This window comes from Mus musculus, chromosome 8, assembly GCF_000001635.26.
Source record: "Mus musculus strain C57BL/6J chromosome 8, GRCm38.p6 C57BL/6J".
NCBI lineage: Eukaryota > Metazoa > Chordata > Mammalia > Rodentia > Muridae > Mus > Mus musculus.
The window spans coordinates 30,907,384-30,917,094 of NC_000074.6; the positions used below are offsets into that span (position 1 = coordinate 30,907,384).

The 9,711-nt window shown below is 43.5% G+C and overlaps 1 long non-coding RNA gene across 1 annotated transcript; it reads left to right on the top strand.

Annotated features, from left to right (window-relative positions):
* Nucleotides 1-8,113: 8,113 nt before the first annotated feature.
* Nucleotides 8,114-9,165, top strand: Gm32735. Its single transcript, XR_378851.2, has 2 exons — nt 8,114-8,236; nt 8,318-9,165. It is a non-coding gene; the product is annotated as a predicted gene, 32735 (long non-coding RNA).
* The last annotated feature ends 546 nt before the right edge of the window (nt 9,166-9,711 follow it).

Consider the following 9,711-nt stretch of genomic DNA (forward strand, 5'->3'; position numbering starts at 1 on the left):
CTGTAATCTGTAACTCCAATTCCAGAAGATTCCATGCCCTCTTCCTCCTTTTGTAGGCACTAGGCACACATTCGATGCACAGATATGCATGTAGATAAAGCACTAAAACATATAAATTAAAATACGTTTAAAATACTGATTTTTGTTTTCAACATTTTCCTGTTGAAAACTCTACCAAATATATATGTACTAATTTATATATATGTATATATAAATATATAGTGTGTGTGTTTGCATGTATATTTTGAACATTCTGAAGTAATTTAATTTACTTCAAATTTAATTACTTTAAATTTAATTTAATTTAATACTACCATTGGCACAAAATAGTTTCCAAAAGTATTAAACCAAACCCTTCAATTGTTTGAGTTTGACTTTTTTTTTTTAATTCTATCTAATTTGCACATTTTGACCTGGCCTAGTATGAGTCACTTCCACAATCACAAAGCCATACATACAGTCCTTTCAGTCCCCAGAGAACAGAGGTTACATAAGCCTTCGTGAGCTTAGTACAAGGACAGCTTGGAGGTGCAGATTGGCATTCTTAGGGAAAAAAAGAAGAACATCATGAAATTGATTTTCAGAAGGAAGGAACTTTAAATTCTAGACAGAGATGTCTTATTTAAATCATAGTTGATTTGACAGAGTAAGAGGTAAATATATAACATTTAAACACTTCCTCTTTCCTCAAATGAAAAAATAATAAGTGCAAACAAAATCCTTGTATGAATCTAAAGTATGTTTAACCACAGAAGCCTTTGAAAAACACAGCCTTTCACACAACAGGTAGGAACTCATCCATCCGATGAAGTGAAAGGTTCCCTCGCTGGGGGGTGTTCTGCCTCCCTGGTGCCTCGGCTTCTTTCCAGTGTACCCTTCCTGTGTGTGGAGGGGGGCACACTATTCCTCTTCATCACGATCCACCCCTCAAATACATCATGAAGAACACAAACAACAAAGAAAAAAATAAATAAATTAGGCTTTATCAAAATTTTAAAAATTTGAGCTATAATTTTATGACACCTCAAGGAAATGAAAATTTCAAATTCAGCATGTGAAAAGGTATTTCCAAATTGTAACAAAATATGGGTTTTGCATCTTCAATATAAAAATAACTACTCGTAATTCAACAATTAAAATTAAGATACATAGTCCCACTTTAAAATGAGGAAAGGATCTTAAAAGACATGTTTCAAACGGCGATATCCAAGTGCCGATAAGCAATATTCAAAGATGGAGCATTGCTGCATTAGAAGAGAGTAACTAAGAGGCACAGAGATGTCATGTGATCCCGAATAGAAGGCTTCAGCACAAAAGACCGATGTGCACATGCCTTGACAAGGTCCTGAAGAAATTCACAAGTTATCGATATCAATGTACAATACTGAAGCCACTCTGAAAACCAGTTTGTCACTTCCTCAGAATACACAGAAAGGACTGGGGAGGTGAGCCCATGGGTAAAGAACTGCTGTGCAAGCGTGAAGAGCTGAGGTTAAGTCCCCAGAACTCACATAACAAGCAGGGTGATACCTGGGTCTATAAATCTCAGTGATCCTATAACAAGGAGGAAGGCAGAGACAGCAGAATCCATGGAAACTAGCAAGCCAGCTGGCCTCATCTGCACATCTGACAAAAAAGAGCTCCTTCCACTACAAGGTGGAAGGCTGGGACTGAGACTGAAGGTTGTCCTCTGATATTCATGCTCATACACATGATGTGGGACGAGTGTCACTACCCACACATCATACACACACACACACACATACACACAAATATAAATTAGCACCAAGTTTATGAAATATGACATAAGATTCCTTTGTAAGACTAAAAATAGTTTTACCATATAGTCCACGTATATCACTTCTGAGTCGATATCCAAACGAAATAAAATCAGCACACCAGTCCTTGTGTATCCATTGTTTTCTATCTATTACAGTATTATTCACCATACCTAAGATGTAGATCTATCTTAGTTTCCAACAATGAGTGGAAGAGATCATGAAAACATTTTATACACCACACACACACATATACACACACATACATACACACACACACAGTGAAATGATATTTAACCATTAAAAAAGGATGAAATCCTGTCATTTGCCACAAAATGCATAGAATTACTGGACTGGGTGAGGTGAAGTCAGACACAGAGAGAAAGGCACCACATGTCCTTTATCATATGTGTAAGCTAACAAAAGTGTCAGCCTGAATGTATGTTCCTAGAAGTTGAAAAGTGGAGAATGGAGGATGGATAAAGATGGGCTGAACACAATGAGCCTTTGCTGTGTGCAAGCATTAAAATACCACATCCGCCAGGCGTGGTGGCACACGCCTTTAATCCCAGCACTTGGGAGGCCGAGGCAGGCGGATTTCTGAGTTCGAGGCCAGCCTGGTCTACAAAGTGAGTTCCAGGACAGCCAGGGCTACAGAGAAACCCTGTCTTGAAAAAAAAAAAACAAAAAAAAACAACAAAAAAACAAAACAAAAAAACACTGAACTCCATTAGTATATCTTTGTTTGTTTAGTTTTTGCCTTCCCGGGAAATTCACCCAGGGCCTCACACATGCTAAGTACACACTACCACATCACATCCACAATGTAATATGTACATTTGATTCACGTTAACGAAAATTTTTTAAATAAAATGACAAAAGAAAGAAGCTTTTAAATGTTAAACACAGAGCTACTGCTCCAACTGCTTGTCTTCTTGCTGTGGTTACAGTCCTCGCAAACACTTAAAGGAGCAAGCATCTGTGTCCTGCTTAGAGTGCAAACGTGGACAGTCCATCACTGTAAGGAAGTCACAGAGGAGGGAGCTTGAGGCACCCGTCACATTTAATTCATAGTCAGGAAGCAGAGAGTGGCAAACACGACTGCCAAGCTAGCTTTCTCCTTTCTACACAGGTCAGAGCCCTGGGAATGGCAACGCCCTCCTTTAGAATGGGTTTACTCACCTCAGTTAGCCTAATCCCTGGGACCCACACAAGCATGAGCAGAAAGTGTTTCCTACCTGATTCTACATCTGATGACTAATATTAAGCATTATAGTTACCGTATAGTCTAGCAATGCCACTCCTGGGCATATACCTAAAAAACAGAAATATAGGCCCCCCCTTAAGGACTTTAATATAAATATTCATAATGGCATTATCAGAATAGCTAAAACATGAATAACTCAAAAATGCCCACCAAAAGAAGGATAGGTAGATAGATAGATAGATAGATAGATAGATAGATAGATAGATAGATAGATAGATAGATAAAGAGACAGACACACACACACACATACACACATGCAAAGCTGTTGGCAGTTACCCCTCAGTTCCTGACTGTGTGTGTGTGTGTGTGTGTGTGTGTGTGTGTGTGTGTGTGTGTGTGTGTGTGTGTGTATTAAAATATAGATGAGCCTCAAACACGTTACACTAAGCCAGTCAGAAGAGACTACATGTTATATGATTCCCCTGAACTGAAATTTCAGAATAAGCAAATCTATAGAGACAGAAAGTTGATTAACACTTGCCAGGAACTGAGGGAATAACTGCTAACAGCTATGGATGTGTTGAAAATATTCTAAAATGGATGTGTGTTGTTAGCCCAACTCTGTGACAAATACAAAGAAGCAGTGAGCTATACTCCAAGCTCTCCCAAGATGGGATGTGTGGATTCTATCTGATTCCAGTGTGTACCACATGCTTGAGACCAGAAGTGTTTCAGACCCTGAACTTTTTCAGACTCTGGAGTCGTGGTTGTTTGAATAGACTTGGCCCCCATAGATTCATGTGTATGGATGCTTGAATAGAGAGAAGTACTATTAGGAGTTGTGACTTTGTTATAGGAGGTGTGGCCTTGGGGGAAGTGTGTCACTGTGTAGGTAGGCTTTGAGGCCTCCTGGGCTCAAGCTCCTCCCAGTGTGAAATCAGAGCCTCTTCCTGGCTGTCTCAGAATCAATATGTAAAATTCTTAGCTCCTCCAGTACCATGTCTGTCTGCACACTGCTGTGCTTCCTGCTATGAAGATAATGGATTAAACCTCTGACACTGTGAGCCAGCCCCAACTAAATGTTTGCCTTTATAGGAGTTGCCTTGGTCATGGTGTCCCTTCATAGCAATGAAGCCTTAACTAAATCAAGCGTGTCTTCCTGTGCTTGGACTGAGGAGATCAGGTCAGGACCTTTTGGGAAATTCCACCAGACCCCTCTCCTCCAGAAGGGGAAGGTTAATTGACATTCTGCAGAACTGACCAAATATCTGCCACCTGCAGGTCGGTGACCTCATTCCCTAACGACCAATCAGTTTAAAAGTCACAGTGTTCTGCCAATCACATTGTGCCTAATGGCTGCTGTTTTGAAAAACTGTATAAAAATTGACCAAATGGGCAGGGGGCAAGGGGTCACCATCTCTCCTTCGGGTGTAGGATGACCCCAACGTGTTGGAACAATAAATTCCTCTTGCTCTTTGGATCAACTCCCGGCTCCAAGTGGTTCACTCAGGGGGTCCCCCAGTAATCTAAGGCTCACCAGAGTCTTACAGACATCTTCATGACAGAATCCAAAGTCAAACCATAAAACCCATTTGTGTTTCATAGATACACGATATGAGGCAATTTATGCAATATTTTAGTAGATCTAGGTTCTGATTCTGTCAAATAAGGTCGTGTCTGGTTTTCCACTTGGGCACAAAACCTGCATTCAAGAAAAATTGACTGCAAAGCAGAAACTCCATTAATATCTGGGCAAAATCATTTGATTTTGTGTGTTTGGACAATGTCAGAGATGAAGGACAGAATGTTGACAATCAACATTCGTGGAGTTTGGAGTGCTGTGGTACACTCCTGATAACCACATCCCCTTTTCTTTTCAGCCACCCAGAAGATTTGGAAACCAGTTATTTTTTTATAATATTTTTTATTATTATGTATTTTCCTCAATTACATTTAGAATGCTATCCCAAAAGTCCCCCATACCCTCCCCCCCACTTCCCTACCCACCCATTCCCATTTTTTGGCCCTGGCATTCCCCTGTACTGGGGCATATAAAGTTTGCGTGTCCAATGGGCCTCTCTTTCCACTGATGGCCGACTAGGCCACCTTTTGATACATATGTAGCTAGAGTCAAGAGCTCCGGGGTACTGGTTAGTTCATAATGTTGTTGCACCTACAGTGTTGCAGATCTCTTTAGCTCCTTGGATACTTTCTCTAGCTCCTCCATTGGGGGCCCTGTGATCCATCCAATAGCTGACTGTGAGCATCCACTTATGTGTTTGCTATGCCCCTGCATAGTCTCACAAGAGACAGCTGTATCACGGTCCTTTCAGCCAACGCTTGCTAGTGTATGCAATGGTGTCATCGCAGATAAAAGGATCTGTCCAAAGGCACATAGACACAAGTAGGCATGGTGGTGGCACACACTGGTAGCCCTGACACCCAGGAGCTTCAGACATAACAAGCACTAGTTGGCAGTAAGCCAGGACTACATGACAAGGCCCTATTTGTAAAATAAATAAGCAATAAACAAACAAACAAACAAGTAACTGGAATCTGAAAGTGACTTCCTTTGAGGCCTTGCCAGACGTGTAAAGAAGCCTATTCAGCCTACTGTGACTGAGAGCTCTCTGTACTCCTGGGTGTAGCCACACCTTTGCTTTAATGGATTCACTCTCTGCTAGAAAACACATTCTCCATCGATTTGCTAGTCTGGAATCGCACCTAAAAGTCACAATGACAATTGCTCTCCATTCACTGAAGCAACCCCAGGAAAAAGGTAACAATTTAAGGAGGGACATTAAACCCAGTGACTTTTGAGTGGAGACACCCTGAGAAGCTCTTACCACGACCCCCACAGACTCAATTTCCTTATTTTTTTTTCTTTTGTAGGCACAGTCCTGACTCCCTTGTACCTTAGAAAGACTCCTACCGTGAGAATAAATTGAACTATCATTTCACTTAGCATATTGAACACATTTGCAAGTGAATGGAATTATTACGAGAAGGGTTCTTTTAAAAGTGTTTACATAAGGGTTAAGGATTTATGCTCCTAGCTAAGTGGTCACACTTGATTATACCTGAACTCGAAGTATGTTTTCAATGTTATATCTATTTCTATGTTCGCATGTAGGACACAAATGCCTTGGTCCTCTGCTTCTTCATCTGGCTGATGGTTGCACTAAATAGTCTCAGAAATGCAAGTATGCCCATCCCGTGAAAGCAAGAGTATACCACTGTAGTGCAGACCATGAAGTAAGGCGGCTTTTATGTGGACATGGTGGGAACAGTGTAAGAGAATGGAGTTCCCTGTTATGAATCCTGGTGAGGCAGAGAGCAGTTGCTGGCAACAACGGGCTCAGATGAAAGTCAATAAAGCACAGAATATACATTGCCCATTTACATTTATTGCACATTAAGCCTCCTTGCATACAAAAGATAATGACAAATGCAAAACAAGCATTCGGAACAGTGCGGCTTATCACTGGAGAATGGGCAAGGTGCCAGCTCTCTGCACTAAACCGAGGAGGGAGCTACAGCCAGGCAGGGCTAGTGGAACTGCCCAGGGATGGGGCACAGAGTCACAGGCATCAGCTGAAATTGGCATTTTCCTAAACTAGGATGTGAACCCCACCATGGATGGCAAACGTGGCTGTCTCAGGGGAATGAGGCAGCACCTGGGAGAAAGTTCAAACTGCTGGTGCTACCCAAAGATGGAGGTGGTCCACACAGCTTAGTTTACCATTCTATCTACAAACCACCTTCAGGCAAAAGTTTCAGCCTGAATCCAGAGCCTCCAATAGATGGAAATTTTCTTGAAAGCCAGAAAGCAGTAGTTTTCAACCTGTGGGTAGCAACCCCTTTGGGGGAAGGGGTGTCGAACGACCCTTTCAAGGGAGTTACATATCAGATGTTTACATTATGATTCACAACAGGAGCAAAACTACAGTTATGGCATGAAAATGAAAATAATTGTACGGCTGGAGGTCACCAGGACATGAGGTGCTGTATTAAAGGGTTGAAGTGTTAGGAAGGTTGAGAACCACAGACGTAAAGGTTTGTAGATCACATAGTCAGGGTGAGAGTGTTCTACAATGACCTCTAAGGGGTTTGTATGTCTGTGTGTGTGTGTGTGTGTGTGTGTGTGTGTGTGTGTGTGTGTGTGTGTGTGTGTGTGTGTGTGTGTGTTTAGAAGCAGAAGTACATGAAACTTAAGAAGCACAAAGACCAAAGTGTGGACACTTTGCCCCTTCTTAGAATTGGGAACAAAACACCGAAGGAGTTACAGAGACAAAGTTTGGAGCAGAGATGAAAGGATGGACCATCTAGAGACTGCCATACCCGGGGATCCATCCCATAATCAGCCTCCAAACGCTGACACCATTGCATACACTAGCAAGATTTTGCTGAAAGGACCCTGATATAGCTGTCTCTTGTGAGACTATGCCGGGGCCTAGCAAACACAGAAGTGGATGATCACAGTCAGCTATTGGGTGGAACACAGGGCCCCCAATGGAGGAGCTAGAGAAATTACCCAAAGAGCTAAAGGGATCTGCAACCCTGTAGGTTGAACAACAATATGAACTAACCAGTACCCCCCGGAGTTCTTGACTCTAGCTGCATATGTATCAGAAGATGGCCTAGTCGGCCATCAGTGGAAAGAGAGGCCCATTGGTCATGCAAACTTTACATGCCTCAGTACAGGGGAACGCCAGGGCCAAGAAGTGAGAGTGGGCGGGGGAGGAGGATGGTGGGGGGGGGGATATGAGGGACTTGAAATGTAAATGAAGAAAATACCTAATTTAAAAAAAAAGAAGAAGAAGAAGAAGAAGAAGTATGCTCAACCTGCTAGCCAGGAAACCTGTTGTTACAAAGTTGTGCTGCTGCTGCTGCTGCAGGATACAGAGGAGTGCTTTAAGTAGGTCTGGCGGAGGAGGGCGTGTGTGCATGCATCCATGTGAGTGTGTGCCTGTGCGTGCTCAGGTTGACCTCAAACTTCAGATCCTCCTGCCTCCACCGTACATAGTTGCAATTACATGCCCATCTCTGTTAAGGTGCCCCATCTGTGGTGAGTTCTTCACATAGTCTTTTTCCCGACACTTCTCGTTTCTCACAGAAGAAACGCAGCTCTTAAGTAGATAGCTCACTGAGTGCTTAGAAGCTCTTTTGTAGGCGACTGTCTGGAGCACTCTCACCAAAATCCCAACACTAGATGTCTGCGGGCACCCTCACAGCCGAACAAACCTCGCAGGTGCTTGTGTGACTGAGGAGAGGTAGGTGGCAGAGTAGATGATACCCAGCCCCTCCAAGTCTTCACTCTTTTTTTTTCCAGCTCTCCTGTGCCTTCGATGCTACCTCAAGAGGCCACCTGCTGAAGCAGCTGCCACAAACATGCTCCAGCCAGACTCTGCAGGCAGACAGAAGGTTGACAACGATGAAAGAGCTCTCAGCCCAATCTCTCAGCCTCACTCTTTCTGCAGCTGTGCCCAGAAAGACGTCTCTGCGGGTATTAACATGAGGAGCTCTGTTAACTCATCCCTGATCACTCCAAACCTGTGATTCTACTTCCATGTCCAACTGTCCCCTCCTGGGGTAGTGCCAGTCTCAGAGACTTTACTTAGATGTTTGTCAGCTTCTGCACAGCTGGGAGCAGAGCCGCGCCTCCACAGCCCAGCTGAAGAGAACAAAAGCTTCCAATGCCTACAATCGTAATGAGTCTCCGCACCCCCACCTCTGTACCGTAGCCAACTCCCTTCCCTCCTCCCTACGAGTGGAAAACCACCTTAAAACGCACCCCCATACCACCTCAAGATCTTTATTTATTTCCATACCAGGGGAGGACGGCATGGTGGAGTGGGGGCGGGAAGGGGGGTGAGGAAATGGTGTTTGTTTCCCTTGTTTTTCCAGAAGCTAAAATGCTCTGGCAGCTAGGAATGAAAGTGTTTGTCTTAATTCTGCCCTCTCGGCATGAGCCCCTGCAGAAAATGGCTTGTGTTTCCTTTGCCTGCCGCCACTGCGGCTGCCGAGGCTGTTGTGGTGGCAAAGATAAACAGCCCATCAGCGCCGAGCTGAAAAGAAATATCGGAAAGGGGATGGGAGTAGTTTAATTACTTTGAATGGCTTTTTGTGTTCTGTGTGATTGCTTCCTATGATACAGTAGTTTCTCATTCTCCATGCAAACTCTGTGTTTCTATTCATAAGAATAAGATTGAAGCAGGAAATTGGCTTTCAAGAGCAAGAGAGAGAAAAGAGCGGAATGGGGTTGGCTGTTTCTTTTAGAAGAGAGAGCCAAGGCGGGTTCATTCTCCCATGGCTGGGCTGAGCAAGGACCCTGGCCAGCTCAAGGAGATGGCAAGTTTCTTTGCCCGGTCCTGAGGTACAAGAATGATGCATTGGCCATGGGAAAAGTGACCTCTGGGACAAGGAAAGGCTCTCACAGAGTTTAGAATAGCAATCAGAACAAGATTGGAAAAGATGGCCAAGCAAGGCCAGGATAGACTGGGGCCTCCCACTTCCTACTTGAAAAGGATGAGTGTGCATGAGAGACAGAGAGAGAGAGAGAGAGAGAGAGAGAGAGAGAGAGAGAGAGAGAGAGAGAGAGAGAGAGAGAGAGAGAGAGAGAGAGAGAGAGAAATGTGAGAGTGTGCAGCACACACATGCAGTTGTTCAAGTTAATTGTCATAGGGCAGATTATAGATTTGAGGGTCTGGACAAAACCTTCGGGAA